The sequence below is a fragment of the Strix uralensis genome, chromosome 2 (genome assembly GCF_047716275.1).
Source record: "Strix uralensis isolate ZFMK-TIS-50842 chromosome 2, bStrUra1, whole genome shotgun sequence".
Lineage (NCBI taxonomy): Eukaryota > Metazoa > Chordata > Aves > Strigiformes > Strigidae > Strix > Strix uralensis.
In genome coordinates this window covers 13,847,908-13,866,068 of record NC_133973.1, presented here as the reverse complement: position 1 = coordinate 13,866,068, position 18,161 = coordinate 13,847,908, and the positions used below count along the sequence as shown (strand labels likewise).

Here is an 18,161-nt window from a genome sequence, read left to right as displayed (position 1 = left end):
CTTTTCTCACTGTAGAAAAACCTGTAGATGTTTACACTCAATTGAAGCAGAGAAATAGCTGTGTGCTAGGGGTCTGCTTTTAGGTGTCTTGATATTATCCGTGTTCAAAATAGTTCTGTAATAAGGTTCCCTGTGCAGTTTTAATATTCTTGTTACATGCTGCATCCAATATGCTATTGGACTTTTTCTTTTCCCCACAGGCTCATTTAGTGCAGAGAGTAGCTGGCGCCAGCACAACAAATAGCTCTTCAATAGAGTCGATTTTTAATTATCTGTGTTATGTCAGGTTGTCAAGTGCCTGTTTTATGAGTGCAGAGACTCGTGAGCTGTCTTAGTTCAGAGCAACCTCACGTCCTGGTATCAGGCACTCTAGCACTTCTTATCTGAAAGTAGCTGCCTTTTATACTACATCATCTGAGGAAGTTTTCCATTCAGCATATGGTTCTATATAGCTTTGTACATTATTTCAATTCTGCTGTAAAAAGAGTGTTTCTTTTTGTCGTATGTGTTTTCTGTGCTCTCTAGTTTACTTTTGGTGTACTTTTGGGGGATGAGGTAGTAAACAGTTTGCAGTTGATGCTCTTCAATTCATCATCTGTCATATGTTGTCTTCATCTTACCACTCCCCTTCTCTTAGGTCTCAATTCTGTGTTCTTTGATCTTTTTCTCCTTCCCTGCTAGTGGTTTATTTTAGGCTTTTGCTTTCCCCTACTTCTCCATCTCTCCACCTCCCTTTCACCACTGATTCCAAGTGACAGTGCCTACCACTTGCTTTTCCCTGGTGAAGTCTGTCTCATATTGAAATTAGGAAGGTTTTCTTTTGTGTTGTTTGGATCTAGTAGTGGAGTCTTCCCCCGCACCTCTGGGATAAAACAGGCTGTGGAATTGAACTCTTGACTTTTGAAATAAGTGCCATTGACCATCCTTGCCTGCACAAAAGGTGGAATGTGAAGCTTTTACTGAACCAATTCCCATGCTGTCATTGTCTTCCCCTATGCTTATCTCTGTTACAAACAAGGCAGACCATCTCTTTTTAATTATTGCAGTCAAAATATCTATGCTGTGGTGTTTGAGCTAGCACGTGCAACTTAATATAGGCAAAAAATCCTTTCCTCCCAGGCTTGTGTAACTTTGGCTGAAATTTTCTTAACTTCAGGATGAAGTTAATACAGTGCACAAATGGTAGGACTTCTGAGCTTTACAAACTGAAAGCATGGCCTTGCTGCAGGAAGTGAGCCTAAATGTAAGTGCTGGTAAGTAAGCCTGTTTAAAACAAGCAGTATGATCTTTAATAGTTTTTTCAGGAAGTATTTAGTACTGACTGTGAATAGTAGGATTTATTTAGTGATGGTGTAAATAAAATATAAAATTCTAAGGAGGGAAATCTGAAAACCACCTATGCTACAGATTCAGCAGTGCCAAAAATGTTAACTGCTGGTCAGTATTTGTCTTGTTCATGCTTAATTTTCTTGATTCAGAAGTACATGTGTAGTTATCCAGGAATTCTCTGGCAGTGCACTTTTCTGGAATAAGTGCAGGTCAAAAATGGGACAAACTCCACTGTAACTGACATGCAGCTTTATAGGTTTGGTTTAAGCATTCTTGTGGAGATGTAAGAAGAGGTTCTCTTCTCCTTTTTCTTAGAGTTTATTGTTCGCAGCCAAAGATCAAGTATTTTTAGGCAAGGAATTATTTCACAAAAAATGCTTTCAACCTTGCAAAGTTGGTTTATATATAAACCCCTCCATATATTCCCATCTGGTTACTTTTGAAATCTTAGATTTGTTCACTGTTTGAAACAGGCTTCCTTTCCAACACTCTCACCAATTTCCCTTCTGCAGCACGATGAAATTGGGAACAGTCTGCTAGCTTTATATCCCCAGTGACACATTCATCTCTCTACCACAGTCCAATCTAAATTGGCTACTTTTCTAGGAGTACATAGAAATGAGGGATAACTAGTTAGGCTGAATTATGTCACACTGAAAACTATATAGCTGGTGGTGTGTAAATGTTCTGGTAGTTCCAGACTGTGTCCAACAACCAGGACAAGGTGCTTCCCCACCTCTTGAATGGCAGTATGGGTTGTTCTGGTCACTGCTGAAAATATTAAGCGCCTCTATCAAAGAGGGCATCCATTTCAGAGCAGGAATAACAGGTAGTATGATCCTCATTTTTATGTCCAGCTTCTGTTTGAATCTGCTATGCCTGAGGTTCTCATAGTTGCAATAGGTTAAACTCTTCCTAAGGAACGACCTCGTGTCCCTTCTGATATGTTGCCCTTTTACCTGGGATTAACTGATGATCTTGGCTGAAGACCAGCTGGAATATCTTGTTTTATTATGAATGATTCTTGTAAAGGGGAATTAGCAAGAAGAGCCAGCTGGATCCATGCATTTGTTTCACGCTTGGCATTAGTGTCATGTGTATGTGATTAGAAACTCTCCATGTCTCCTCTTATGTCTGCATGGCTTTCTAACTGAACCATAAATGGAAGTTTGAGTCTAGAAGGTAGGATTCGTTTTGGGTTGGGGTTTTTTTTAATGGCCATTGGATTTTGTGTGAAAACAGAAGCTTGGAAATTATGGGAGCCCTTATAATATATTGCTACCATCAGTGTGTCTGTCTTACTGACCCATTATTGTTGGGTTTTGAGCAAACATTGCAGCCACTCTGCTCATAACAAAGGATTACTTATTTGTTTTTACTGAGGATGTCTTCAGAAATGGAAATATACAAGTCTACTGATGTGTGTCTATTAAAACTTTTGTGGCATTTGCCCCCTACCCCATCTTTCCAGGACCATGTTTAAGAGCATCACTGCATGCTGCATTCTTCCTTCTGCCAGTATCTTCCCTTCTAAACAGAAGGTCTGTGGAGAAACAACTAAAAAGGGATGATAAGATAACAAAACTAGTGGGGCAGCAACTTTCTCCTTCAGCTTTAAATATTTGCAGTGTTGACCAGGGAAACAACCAAGCAAACAAACAAAAAAAGGATGGTGTGGGGAGTAAGGCATCTGGCTGCGAGGAAAGAAATCTGGATCACCTAGCACAGAACTTTAGTCTTGCAGTGCAGGCTCTGGCCTAGCTTGAAGAATGGACTGTGTGGACAAAACTAGCCACAGTCTAGGCAAGAACTATTAATGGCAATAGGAAGTGTTCAGCTTAGTGGTGTCAAACATGTGTAGTGTGACACCTAAACTGAATCCAAAGCTGTTGGGCTAATAGCCAAGCCTTTGCACAACCTTGAGGAAAGCAGGTAGTGGGAAACTTTTTATTTAGTGTATGGGGGCAGGATGGAAGAAGGTACAAAGAACCTTGAAGCATATTTAGAATGATCTGAAGTATCTTTTCAGTCAGTACACAATCCCAGTCCTGAACACAGCATACTCTATGTGTGTGTGTGTGGTGCAAATCTCGGGGGCCCTTAAAGGAAGGAGAGACAAAACCAAGGACAAGGTGTGTTACTCAGGAGTGGGCACTGTAGCTTTTGTTGCTTAGATGGACTCAGAAAACGCTGCTTGCTGGCAGGGCTTTAAAACATCTTTTTCTTCTAAAGCTCTGCATCAAAAATGAACTCTTCAGTGCTAGAGAAACATGATGAACGTGGCTTACACATTCCTTATTGCAACATGGGAAGCTGAGAGACAGACAGTGCAACTCGGGGGGTTTTTTGGGTTTTTTTGTTTGTTTGGTTGGTTTTTGGTGGGGTTTTTTTGGTTTTTTTTTTTTCCTGAGACAATCCCAGCACTGCTTATGCTTTGGGATAAGGAAAGGAAAGTGCAGGGAAAGAGGGAGATTTGTGTTGCTCAGATCCTAAAGAAATTGATAGAAGTGGAAGAATCCCAGATTTCCTTGGCTAAGCTACTGTAGTATAATTGTTGACTACAATTTTCTTTTAATGTAGTTGGCTCATGGTACAGAGTCTGTTCTAAGTCCAGCCTGTGGGTTGTCACTTAATATGTGCTGATTAAATTCTGTAGGATCCTGTTCCTTTGGGCCAAAGTACATCTTTGAAAAGGTTATCTCTGGAGAACAAGCACCTCATACTGCTGGGATCTCCCACATAGCAGGGATGGCTAGCCCTTGATTTACCCATACATAGCTAAGCCTCTATGTGAGAGAGAGAGAGAGAGCGCGCAAAATAGCAGCTTTCTTTGTGGGAGAGTTAAATTTTTCTTCAGAGTAACTGAGCTAACAATCTGGTTTAGGGTTTTGCACTGTATTAAGTTATTAAAATCTAATTTTGTAAGTAAGCAGCTGTTGTTTTGGCTCAGTTTTACTTCAGAATAATCTATCTGGGTGTATTATTTGCTTATATTGATATTCAAGTGTTGCATTTCAGTTGTGTTTTACAGTACATCCAGAAAGTCCTATAACCTTTGAAGGAAATAAGGCTATTGTAATTTAAAATTCCAGAGGCTTCCGATAAGCCCCAGGGGGGAAAAAATCCAGCGCTGCTCAGTTACAGTATATTTTGTTTAATCTTGGTTGGAGGGTGGGAGCTATGGTCAGGAGCCATTTCTGCTTACTTGTAATATCAAGAGCCTTAACTGTTTTTCTTTTTATCTTTTGAGGATGAAGCTTAGAAAAATATCTTTGGTTTATTTTTATCATGTATCTAGCAGTGGGAAGTGAATCTACTTTTAAAAGAAGCCTTTTAATTTTCTTATATTCAGGATGAAGTGAATCAGTACAACTTCTTTGTGCCGTTCCAAGGCAGCAGGAAATCTCGGAGAGCTATTGTGTCCATTTCAGTATCAGTTTAATGGTTTGCTTCAACACAAAAAAGCTGCTCAGAATATGCTTCAAGGTATTGTGCTGTTGCTTTGCTTGTGTTCTGCAAAGATCAAGTAAATACCTTTATGCCTTTCACTGACAAGAGCAGGAGTCACTTTTTTTGGTGGGGGGGTGGGTGTGTTAATATGCTGGGGAACATCATCCTCTCTGCATGTGAGGCTTGTCACTCCTTCACCTGTTCAATGTCCACGGCTGAAGTGCTGTATATTTTTAGGCATGCTGTGCTTAGTGAGTGAGATCTTTGGGCAGGCTGATGCACGCTACCCTCCAAGGTGATTGTTCCCCAGAGAGGTGAACAGGCTCCTGGAGTCTGTGGAGTGCCAGAATAGTGGTTGTTCCTGCCTCTCCCTGCAGGAGCAGCTGGTAACTGTTCAAACGCATGTGCTGCTGCTTACACTGCTCACACGCTTGTGCGTGTGTGTGTGTGTGAAGAACCTTTGCCCATATGCAGCTATTAAACAGATAAAGATAAAATATCTAATGTGTAGCCTTTCTCGTTCATTTCTGTATGGTACTTGTCGTTATGGCATCTACATACAATTACCTTTATGTTACCAACACAGAATCAAGATGCAAATTGGGCTAGACTGCTAGTCTGGGGCTCCTTATGGGAAAAGTTGAAAGTCACCATTTGTCAGTACATAACACTTCATACGTGTGTGCACAGATAGGCTTTCTGTAACTCCAGAGAATGGTTCTTAGTGGCTTTGGCGGCAGCCCTGCCATGCTGTACTTTCATGCCTTTCCACTCAGCCTTTCCATGCAAACTGGGGCCTTTCAACCTAGTTGGATAGAAAATTAAACCAGTTATGGTGGTTGCCTGTCTAAAAGTCAGTGTAAATGGCTTCCCTGCCATCACACAGGTACTTTGTGGTGAAGCCTTCTGGTGTACTAATGCAGCAAGCAATTACTTGAATCTTAAAATCACCTTTCTTTTCCCCAATTCTGACTCATACAGAAGGCAGCTTCTGCAACAGAGTGAAAAGGGATGTACAGACAGCAGTGTCTCCTTCACCACCTGACTTTGCCTTCCTCCCCACGCAGGCCGATCTCATATGCAGAATGAGGCAGAGCCCCCAGGGGAAAAATAGCATCTAATCACATCACTGGAAGCAGAGCACTTACGCACGCAGGTGCTGAAGCGAGGTCACACAGCCTCCAATTTTAGTTCTATTTCTGAAGCCTGGAGTACTCAAATGACACTTTTCCTTCCCTCTTTCCCTCCTGCTCCCAAGCCTTGTTTATAATAAATCTAACTACTTGAAGCCTGATGATACAGTCATGTTTATTCATAAGTTGGTGAGAAAAAAGGATAGAAACTAGACCTAAACTGCAGATACAATTTTATTATCTTACCAAGTCTGCACCACAAGGAGAATTGCAAATGACAGTTGCTAGAGGGTAAAAGGCCTTTCAGCTGAGCCCAAGTGAGTGCAAGTCCTGACGTACAGTTCTCCAGATGACTTCACTATTTGAAAGGGGGGTGATACTTAAGTCTCCTTTATCTTAATATCCTATTGAGATAAAACTGATGTTTTATGTCAGTAAGTCTCAGGTTAGAGGGGAAGTGTTTAAAATGTTGGTGTTTAAATTCTGTAACAATTACACCGTCACGTGTGATGTGTGCAACTTAAACTGTTACACTACAGCCATGGATGGCCAGAACCTAGGAGTGGTTTTTGCCCCACAGGCTAAGAAGTGTGAGATGTCCTGCATTACAGAAACTGGAATATCACAAGCCTCCACCATCACCCCACCAAAATTCTACCGTTTCTCAAAACTTAAGGTAGAAAGTGATTAGAGGAGAGATAGGAGGAGTGGTATTAATCTTTGAGAAGTATTTTCCATTCATTGCAGTGTTAAAGTGTGATAAAAATTTTAAATCAGGTAGCTCAAGTCTGGCATTAGTCTCTGTCTGTTGTTCAGTGATAACATTTTCCTGGATTTCTCCCAGACTCATTAAACATCGCCAGTCCTAGGCAAATCAAACAGGCACATGTGCTTAGATGAGAATTCTGCTGGACTGAAATATTAAACGATGATCGTTCATACCACTGGTACAAACTGGTAATTTTTGGTTGGATGGTTACGATGATGCCTCACAATTTAGAGATAGGCTAAGGGATTCAGTGGGCTACTGATGCCAGCTGGGCTCTGGTAACTTCTGCACTTGTTCATAGGCCAAGGTAAAGTTAAGCTCAGCAATTTAGGTCAAACCTGTTTTACTGCTGTCTAAAATAAGTTGCTTTCCACAGTTCACACACATGGCCAGCTTCCCTTTCATTCAATAAGGTACTGTGTAACAATTAAAAATATCACAATAGCTTTGAGATGTTTCTTAGTCTCTACGTATTATTCCTCTATGTAAAGGCCTCTAATCTCTTTAATAAAGTTTTCTGGGGAAGGAGTCGGGATTTTCCCTCCTTCCAGGAACAGGTCTGTAGTCTAAGCTACCATCTGAATCGTTAATTTTCTATATAAACACCACTATTTACTATAAAGAGCTGAACAACTAAAGCAGTATTTGCTACATGTCCTTTTGGGGTAATCTTTGCTGCTTGGTTCAATTCTTCACAGTACACATATACTTCCTCCTTTGCAATGTTTTTGTCTCCATAAAGAGTAAGAAAGAATGTGTTTATTTTTACCCATTTAAAAAGGGATAAAGCTTAGATCAGATCTGGGACTTGAGTACAGCAGCAAAGGCTGATCTAGGCAAGTGAAATTGGATTTTGTTATCTTGTGTTAAAGGCTCTGGCATGCTTGTATTTTTAAAACATTAAAAGCTAAATGTCCTCAGATTCAAGATCCTTTAGGCAGAATGTTAATGTAATGCTAGTCACAAACCTATTTTGCTGTGAAACTACACGAACTCATTGAAAACACCTTAAAACTATTGATACCTTGACTGGGAGATTTGTTTGGAGATATTCCTGCACATTGATGTTGTGTTTTTAATAACCCTGTTTAGCAAAGAGAATATTGGTTGATTTATATAGACTCAAGTGGGTCAATAAGTGGGTAACATGCATATGACACACTGGAAAACCACTTACCGAACAACAGCCAAGGTCAGTGCATGTAATTTCCACAGTGTGTGACAGAACTGCAGAACCAGGTCTCTCTCACCTGCTCTTCCAACCAGAAGAAACGTAAACTCCTCTTCACAGATCCATGCGTAAATAGATTGACTTCAGAAGAGAAGGAAGACTCTGTGGCAGGAGCTGGTTACTATGGCTATGTGCATTACTCACCCTAAATGGAGAAATCAAGCCAACAATCGCTGTATACATTAGCTATATTTGTATGTGAAGAAAGCTCATTGCCGGCAGCTGTGTAAAGGTGTTGTGCTGAAAATCCAACTTTGTTCATGCCAGTCAAGGACTTGGTGACTTTCATGCATTTAAAGCAGCAAAACTTACGCACTGTGGGATCAGGTCCTTTGCCCTCCTTAAGCTCTTGTTTTGCTCTATGTAAAAGTGGCCTGTTTGCTCACCTCTGTGCTCCTAGTGATCATAGAACAGCCCAGGTTGCAAGGGACCTCGAAAGATCATCTGGCCCAGCCTTTTGTGGGAAAGGGAGCCTAGATGAGATTGTTTGGCACTTTGTCCAGTTGCATCTGAAAACCCTGCAGTGATGGGGGCTCTACCACGTCCCCAGGGAGGTTGTTCCACTAGGGTGGGAGCAGCATGTTGTGATGCTGGCTTGCAAATTATGGAGCTGCTAGGTGGCCCAGGCTGTGGTGCACAGAATATGAGAAAAACAACTTCTGCCCATGTTGGCTTTGGAGTCCAGCTTCTGGCCAGCTACCGACTTGTAAGACTGTTACCGGAACCACTTTCCCTTTGTCAAATGTCATTGGAATTGATCAGTGAGGACAAAAGTAATGGTGGGTGGGGAGAAATCTATAGCGTAACCACAGCCTTACTTTTGTTGGTTACAAATTTCAAGTAAAATATTTTACCTTTTCTTTTTGAAGTTATCCACTGAAGCTAGTGTTTCTGTGAGATACCTAGCAAATACAGTTCCCTTATTTTGTTTCAGGGTGGGTGTCAGAGCTGGGCATTGGTCTCCCCCTTTATACAGTGCTGCACAAACAGGTAAGTGTTTGGTAGGTGAGGGGGATCAAGTCAAGGCTGTTACCACCGAAAGCTCTGACTAAAGCTCTTGTTCCTGTCTCTAGTGCCCAGATTTTCATGCGGATGGGCGCGGTGGACTTGGGTATTCTTGAGACACGGTTTGTAGCTTGGAGCCCAAACTGATGGAGCACTTCTATTACCTGCTGCCAGTTGTAATTCTACTGTTAAGGCTGACGAGGTTTTTGCACTTAAAGTAGGGGCTGAATCTTTAATCTGAATAGAAAATAAAGTGTATTTGCTGTAGATGTAAAGGCTTGCATTTTGAAAATGGACTAGACTGCTGCAATCTGCAAATCTTTTAATTAGCCTGAGTTCAAATTAATTAAAAACTGTCATTTAAAGAATTAAGCATTTGGGGGTTTTACTGAGTTCTGAATGATCTTAGTGGAATAAACCAGACACTTGAAATTTTCCATATAATCAAAAATAATTGAAATCTTCTGCCTGCATGTATATGAAGAAATTGGGTAATAATTAAGCCAAGTTATTAGCAACGGCTGCATTTAATGTTACATATAGAGTACAGCCAGGCTAAAAATTGTTAAATAGGTCCACCGTGATATCAGATATAATGCAATTTATTATCAGTCTGCAGTGGCTGAAATGCCACTCTTATGGGGAGACAAGGCACGCATAGACTTTCACTGGTGGATTAATTGTGCCACTTAGCTTTAGTCTTTAAAGGTTAAATGGTTAATGGTTGAGTGGCTTGTATGTTTCTGCTTGAAATGTCCCCCATAGCACTGAAATCTTGCCTGCTGGTGGGAATGTGGGAGAACCAGAAGTTTGGTGCTGGCAGGACTCAGAAAGTAGGATCTTCACACCATTTCTTTATATACATTCTCCCTTTCAAGAAGAAAAAAAAAAAAAAAACATAAACCAGTTCTTCTGCAACTTAAAAGCCAAACCTGTGAGTGGAATGGGCTGCTTTGTGAGGCTCCAGTCATGTGAAATAGGTGTAAGCCTCTTTAGAGCACTGGTGACCACTGGTTGTCTTGTGCTTCTCCAGTAGCTCAGCCCTTAAAATAGCTTTCTGCTGTTTGGTGCTCTGCTCCTCCAGAAAGCCAGAAATCTCGTGCAGGAGCCCCAGCTAGTGCTCCTTGTTCAGTCTCCACCTAGTCATTTGAAATGGGAACTTCCTGAAGGGGACAAAACAAAAAAAGCCTGGTAAAATTAATGAATGCTGATGAATTTAATGAATTCAGAAAGTGGAATCAGCTTTAAAAAAGTTTGTAGGAATACAAACACTCAGATGCCTTAGTCACAGTCTGTCCTCGCTATACAGCAACATTAAGACTTTCTGAACTCCCTAAGTATATGTTTCTTATTTCAGTTTCGTTGGGTTTCTTTTTATCTAATCTCGTAATTTCCTGGATCAGTGATGCTTGGTTGGAGGCTAATGGCAGCATCCCTGTCATATTCCTAACTGTAACTCTGTCCTTAGTATGTATTTTTCTTCAAGTTGAATACATAAATACTGTGCTGAATTTACTTAGACTGGCTGATCAGAAATACCGTTGGTGCAGGAGGATCATATATCCTCTGGGTATTTGCTTTTTTAATAGTAATGATCTGTTCCTATCACCAGTTCGCACAGAATTTTCAGCTTTTTCAGCTTTTATTTAAGGCCCCTAATCCTTTATGGCTAGGAAGATATTCTCTTTGCTGGATTCCTTTTTTTGGTATTTCAGATCTCTAAAGAAATTCTGATAGACAGGGCAAGTGCTGAATCTTGAGAATGTTGATGTCAGTGCTTAATATGTTTTGTCAGGTTGTAAAAACATCCAAGGTGATGCGTCCATCCTGTTGTTCCGATGAAGGTTTATTTTGGGGGAGAAAGGGGGTGTCTGAAGACAGTAATGAATAAAGGAGGAGTAAGATTGGAACAGTATCTGCTAATTATACTTTCTTGCCCATATACAGTTGTCTTTTGTTTGGTAAATGCAGAGACACAAGTGATGAGCTCTCCTGGTGCTCTCCTTCTGCCATGTGCTTCCCCCAAGTCCAAAAAGAGAATGGTGTGGAGGGAGATTACGGGCCGGCTCCTAGATCATCCGTCCTTAGGTGAGGGTAGGGAGAGAAAGGAGGTGATGCCAAGGAACATTAAATTATATGAATATGTTAAGGCATGGCTGAATGACTGTTGTTTGGCTTGCTCTTTGAATGCATGCTTTACGAGCAGCCTTCATGGCTGGCTGGGCTCCTCACACGTACCCTTGCACACACACGCTCTCCTCGCTTGGCCACTGCTGCTGAGCTGGACAGTGGAAGCCAGACACAAACCCTCTCCAGTGAAAGAGCACTGTGCAAACATATCTTTCCTTTCCTAATACCTTTTCACTTCTGGTTCTGATAATGGTGGTGGGATACACTTAATGGAGATAGCTGGATTAACACGGGCATTGCTGACTCCCAGAGCTTGGCTATTGTGAAGGGACTTGGACAGCCTTTTTTTCCATGTTATAACTTTATCAGTGATTTGGTGTCAGAGGTCTGGAGCTCATCTTAGCAGAGCCCCGTGTGACATGTCACACGTTGTTACTGCTAACAAACAGGCTGTGGTATGGGCAATAGGAAAAGAGTGGAAGACTTCATTTCATTAGTCCTTTTGGAACCTCCTTTCCATAAGCTGTACAAAAGCACTCATTCATACCTTTTTTTTTAATGCTCATTAAAACACATCTTGAAGCTGTAGTCTGAAAGACCATGTCTTTCTAATTAAGGGAGTATTTGGGTGTTTTTTTCTTTAAACTTTATGCATACACAGTGATCAAATCAGTAAGACCTGTCTGCCTTGCATGGGTATGGGATAGAATTGCTGTCCACTGTTGGACTCGGTCTTAAATGGAGTTTGGTTTATTATTGCTGGGAATGGATCTATAAGTCTGCTTTCTGATTCTCTCATTGAAATAAATTCTACTGATTGGTCTCATACTCCAATTTGCATGCTTTTTCCATGCCAAGGCATAGTCACCCTGCATGGTAATAGAAAACTGTAAGAAGGTCAGGTGTATTCAGGATAGTTTTCTGATTGCTGCAAGTAGCTAAAATTCCAGTCTGTGTGTCCAATGAAGAGTGAGCCAAATTTCCCTGAGATGTAACTTGAAACATAATGGGCCTTGCTATTATCTTTGAATGTATCTGCCTATTCTCTTTTGAACAACAGTACCACTTAGTGCTATTGCTTCTTATACTTTCGGTATCTAAAATCTGCCCCTCTCATTCTTGATTTGGAATAAACTGGTCAAGTGAGAGTGACTTGCCGTTAGTTTTTACCCAGGTAAACTTCCTACTTTTTAAACCAAGTATGTGTGAAAGAGATGACCCATCTGGTGAGAAGCCCATCTCCCCGTGGAGCAGAGTGGGACTTGCTCCAAGGCCACTGTCAAATTCTTACAGCCCTGTTGCTGTGTGGATTTTCCCGGTCTAACGCTGTGATCATGAACGGACCACTTAGTCCCTCTTCTTTGAAGGTAATCAGCTTTGTAACTCCACACAGAGAAAGCAGTGGGAATTAAATCCCTCGGTGTTTATATGGATGTAGCCCCTACCTTTGCCTCAATCAGCTTCCCTTTCCTAGAAATGTGTCAGTAACTTCTGTTTCACAGTGATTTTTAATTCCTTTTTTTTTTTTTTTTTCCTGAGGATGGATACACTGCAGATCTTGGAGTATGAGTGTGTGTCAGTAACGGATGAATGCAGGTATCCAGACCATGCTGGCAATGCAATGGAAATCATCTGCGCTTAAGCTCTGCAGTTCCTTCTCTGTGGTCTGGTGTACATTTGGGTGAGGATGGGAGAGGAGATTTTTCTTCTCTGGAAAATCCCTGTTCATCAACTGCAGTACAACAAGAAGGACCAGAGTTTCCACCAGGACCAGTATATCTTGACAGGCAAGAGGCAGAATAATCCAACTTAGAAAATAAAGCTTCCTTTGCTTTTTTTCCATAGCATATTTTCATACTCCAAAATAGCTCATATTTTTGTCAAAATTCTGTGTTAAATTTTGCAGCTAAGCCTTCTGCTGTAAATTTGGATTCTCCAAAAAACATCAGTGATGGTTTAAAAAAAAATCATATACATCTTTCTATAGCTATATAAATAAAAATGTTATTTTGTTGCCCTGCTGGAGTTATTGTTAGGATTCCATTCTCTCTAGCAGATGCAAGGCACAGGCACTGGCCCTGCAGAACAGCACCTAGAAAGGTGAGATTAATAACCACCTGCATCCCCAGGGCAGTGCAGCAACAGCGCTTTAATCAAGGCTATTCCAAACTGCTCTTTTGGTGAATAGGTTTGAACCAGGAGCTGCTGGTGAGAAGCTTCTGTGGGACAGGCTGGATAGATCAAACCCCAAGGTTTTCTGTTGAGTGAGTTTTGATGAAAATTTAACAAGTTACTCAAGTGGGATGGTGGTCCTGTCAAATGAGCTGTTTGGTGTTTTCATGCTGCTGAGCTACTGGTGTTTAAAGAGAAGCTTCAAGGGCCCTCACTGAGAGAGGGCATACTTTTCATTCTTGCTCAGTGTTTTTACAGCAATCTAGCTTTGCATCATCATACCAGATGTGTCATTTAATTTCTTCTTTCCCTTTTCTTTTTTAGACCGCTGTGTGAGACATAAAGATGTGTATGTGATGGGTACTTTGGCTTTGTGCAATATGCTTTGTGTAAGCATTGAATCTTACTTTATTTTTTCCCCATCTCCTTCATTTTTTCCCCTATAAAGACAGAATGTGTATTTCAATTACAAAAAAAAACATTTAAAATCAATTCTGCTACAACAAGATTAGCTGCTGCTGGGGAGCTGGTGTGACTCTGAAGGGAGTCACGGCTGTAAACCTCACTGGAAATCTCATCTGCTGCTCACTGTTGTGACAAAGGTGGTCCTCCTCCGCAAAGGCAATGCCCGGCCGATCTCGGCGATGGTGTCTCAGTGGGTTTTGGTCTAGATACATAGTGCAGCCTTTCTCTAAAGGGCTCTGTGGGTTTCTCAGGGGGGGTCCAGCACGACCTTTTCTCACCGTGGCCTCCCCAACCCTCTCTCCTGTAACTTTTGGCATCTCAGCACTTCTGTCTCTGCCCTCCCTAACAGTGAGAGCCTGCAGCTCACCCCTTTCTTATGTCACCCTTCCTTTTCAGAAACTAATCTGGGGTTAGACATGATGTGCTCATCCAGCAAAATAGAAACGCCCGTGCAGAAAAGGGGCTGAGCCTAAAGCGCTTTTGGGGGTTTTGCTGGCGGCAGGATTTCGGCTCCAGCGTCAGCCCCTGTGTCTCATCCGTGCTGAGCCTGGGTAGCAGGAGCCTGGTGCAGTGAAAGGCGGGAGAGCAGCGGTGGTGGAGTCTGCCACGGCTCGGCTGTGGTACAGCGCCGGTCCGCGGCATCAGTTCAGCAGGTCTTCAACAGAAAAGCTCATTTTATCTAGTATTAAGCTGTGAGTGTGGAGCATCATAGCTGGGAGGGGAGAAGTTAGAAAATAAACTTGTTTTCACATTTATAAATCTATATATATGTATGTATAGATAGGTTTAGATATATACACACAGACATATAAATATATTTGTGTGTGTGTGTTTATATATATATACATATTTATATGCACACACCAGCCAGTTGCTCCAGAATGTTGCTGCTGGAGAGAAAGATGTCATGTCCATTTTTGGAGGTGTTTAAATTTGACTGACAAGAAGCATCAAGTCATTAGACCATATGAGGAGTAGAGACTTGTCCTTTCTCGAGCTCATGGCAGAAAGTAATACCTCTGGAAATAGATTTTCTTTAAAAACTGGCCTTATTTTTTCAAGGAGCTTTGCTGACTGAGTTTCCTGGCAGAGGTGACCAACTCGACATAGTTGTGCTTGGAAAGAAACAGTGTCTTGTCTTTGCTTAGCTGAGAAACTTGGTGTCTGCTTCCTGCAGTGCCTTCTTGCTATTTTAGTGTTGTGCCAATCACATCAGGTTTATTCTGTCAGCACTTGCAATGTTAATAAAGTATCTCCTCATGGCAATTATTTCATCAATTAAACTGTCGGTGCATCTTTTAGCATAGTTTGCTATTGGCAGAAGATATACACAAGATAGCAAGCAATCCTTGATGGAAAGTTGAGTTACAATTAAGTTACAGAAGCAAAAAATTGAAAAATCACTCGTGTCTAAAAAGGCACGAATGTTTTCCCTTTTTTGCCCTCACGTCCTCTGAAAAATAAACCTCCACAGCAGCAAAACCAGGTGATCAGCAAGGGCTGTACCCACCTCTGCCCATACCTGAAAGGCAGGCTCTGAATCCTTGAAGCTGAAATGCAAAAAAGGCAAAGAAAGGAAAGTTGTCTTGCAGGAGCTTCGCACTGGGAACTAGAATATGTTGTGTCTGAAGGCCTAGGAGCATTTTAGGGCAGTGTTGCCTATTGAAATGGAAATGTGGTTTTCAGGCAGCTTGAGCAGAGAGAGTGCATCATAGTCACAGGCTGAAGTAGGGGTAATGAAGTACCCTGTCTTTGAAGCCAGATTGTGTAATACAAACCCTGGAGAGACGTTTATGAATTTATTTCTTCTTTCTGCATTGATCAAGGCTAAAATAATTCTGACTATAGCTTCAGAAGGGCATAATAGAACTGGTGAATGGGCTACGGTAATTCTAATGACGTGCTGTGCAAATAAATGCTTAGTTAATGAATACTGAAAAGATTAACCTGAACTACTTACATGCATTATTAGGGCTTTTAACTCCCTGGCTTCCCCCACTGGTTGTGAATAATGCAGAGCAGTTTAAGGTGGGGGGGGACGGACCCCAAACTCACCAATGGCAATTAGGATATGTGAAAGTTGGGAAAAGGATATGCAGCAGTTCTGAAAACATGCCATTGCATACTCTCTGATCTGACGGGCAGGGTGGGATGCTCTAGATTATTGGAGACTGAAAACTTCTCACAGAGGGGATGGGGGAATGTCAGCTTTTGGAGAGAGAAGAGTGAGAAGGCACATGACAAAATCCTTCTTTCCCTTCCCTGGTACATCTCCAGAGCTGAAGAGCTGAGACCATTTATTTAATTAGGCTTACTTTTTACTGTTTTCACCTTCCTATTTTTCTTAGGGCTGTGAGTCAGTTTGAGACTGATTTATCAGTGCTGTTAATCTGCTCTCAAAGCGCTGTCAGTCTCGCTTCCAGAAGCCGAGCTCTCCCATTAAAACCCTGACATATTTAAACGTTCTTAAGATACCATAATGATCGAATGTCAGCAGGGGAGAGGCAGCAATGACAACTCCGAAATGTTTATTTGCCTAGCCCGGGCTAGGAGGGGAGCGTGCCGATGCAGCCGGAGCTGGGCCCTTGGCACGGGATGAGAGGCGGAGGCCGGCAGGCAGCATGGCCCAGGGACGGGCACTGCTCTGCTCTACCAAGCGAACAAGATCGGCTACTCTCCTCTTGTGGTTTTGTGCATTAATTCTTTGCAGTCACTGGTGATTTCAAGCTGTTCAAAGCGGAAAGAGGTGTTCTGTTTCAGGGGCCTGCATACTGATAGCAATAGATCATGGATTTCAGTGGCTTAAAGCATTTTTGGTGGCTTAGAAATTATTTCCCCAGCCATGTTTGTGTGAAAGCAGATGCTTTCCATAGAGAAGTTTAAACTTCTTTTATACTATCACACCACACAGTAGCTAATTGGAGGAAACTATTTAAAATTACTATTCTGAAAGGAGCATGAGCAGAAGCTCACAATACCACTTCAGATTGCGGATGCTTGAGTCCACTGCCTAGTGTGTGCACTGCACCAGGGGGAGCACAAAGGCTTGCAGAAACCTGAAGACCTCCAGTTCCAATAATGAGAATTTAGCTGTCATAAACACACTTTAAATGTGCTGTTCAGTGCCAATTTTCTCATCCTTTAGAGATGGAGCCAAGCACAACTATTTTTAAAGCTAAGCTTCTCTCCCCCTCCAATTTCTCTTTGAGGCATCAATGGCTTGAAGAATTAAACCATAACTCTTCACAAGAGAAAATACATCCACTCATACAGAATGGGCCTGGATTTGCTGCTGGGTACAATGTTCACATTTTCCTTCCACCGAAACTATTCCCACATGGATGACCTTTCTTGTTCAAAGAGCGTCTGACTAGATCGTTTTATCTCTTTCCCATTTGTTTTAAATGGAGACTGCAATAGCAGCAGGGACCAGTGACCAAAAAAAACCCCAAGGTAAATAATAGGTTCTCAGTCTCTAGATACAGTCATTTAGACGCATCTCGCAGAAGGATAGTCTTTCTGCTTGCTTATGGAGCAGTCCAGAGGATCCTGACTCAGAAGACACTTTCTCCACGCATCTCTATCTTGAACTAGCGTCCTTTTATCTCATTGATCTTGCTTTTCAGGAGTGCCAGATTATTACAGTGCACATTTTATTAAGAGTACTCTAAAGGCCAGCTTTTGTCAAAACACAACTCCCTAGTTCATCTTTTTTTCTAAAAAAATAGTGACGGTTCACAACTGGGCTATTACAGATCCCAGAGGCCAACTTTTCTATATAAGACCACAATATTGACACTATCTGTGTCTAGAGCTGATAACAGTTATTGCATTCCTTTCCAATATGTAATGTTATTAAAAATAGGTTAGTCACAAGGGCTTCTTATCAAAGTCCCTTGTTTCCCTAGAAACAGTGACCAGCATTAACCTTTCTAAAAGTAGCCCCTGCCAGAGACAAATGTCTTCGGTTGTCACTGTTACAAATTTAATCTAGGGGAAATGTGCTGCAAATTCTGGTTCATATTAAAAGAAAGCAAATAAACTCCAGCAAGGCAGGAATAACATGTGCAGTATCAATTCACATCAGGCTAGCAAGGAAAATAAATTGATCATGTTTGAACCAGTGCTGGCTGTGTCCCTTTCTAAGCGACACAAGCATTGAAATTGCATTGGCATCAGCTAGGGAAACAGTTGTTTGCAACCCCAAAAAAGAAAAGGGAGGCGTGGGAGCAAGATTTTAGTGTTCATGCAGGACTGATGAAAGCTGAATATTTGCAGAACAGAAAAAAATGTAAGTGATAACAGTGTATTTGTAAAAAGATGCCTTCTTCTAAGCAAAGTAGGTGGTAATGGGAATATTGTATTTAGAAGTAAAGCTACTGGCAACATGAGAGAGGAGCAGGAAAGAGAGAGTATCAGCATGTTATACCCTCATGGCATGAAATAATCATATTCTCAGCCTTCACAGCAGATTAGC

General features: G+C 41.6%; 1 long non-coding RNA gene across 1 annotated transcript; it reads left to right on the top strand.

The window, feature by feature from the left end:
• Positions 1–913: 913 nt before the first annotated feature.
• On the top strand, positions 914–9,012 carry LOC141938044 (uncharacterized). Its single transcript, XR_012627146.1, has 5 exons — positions 914–940; positions 1,157–1,253; positions 4,682–4,815; positions 8,847–8,902; positions 8,986–9,012. It is a non-coding gene; the product is annotated as an uncharacterized LOC141938044 (long non-coding RNA).
• The last annotated feature ends 9,149 nt before the right edge of the window (positions 9,013–18,161 follow it).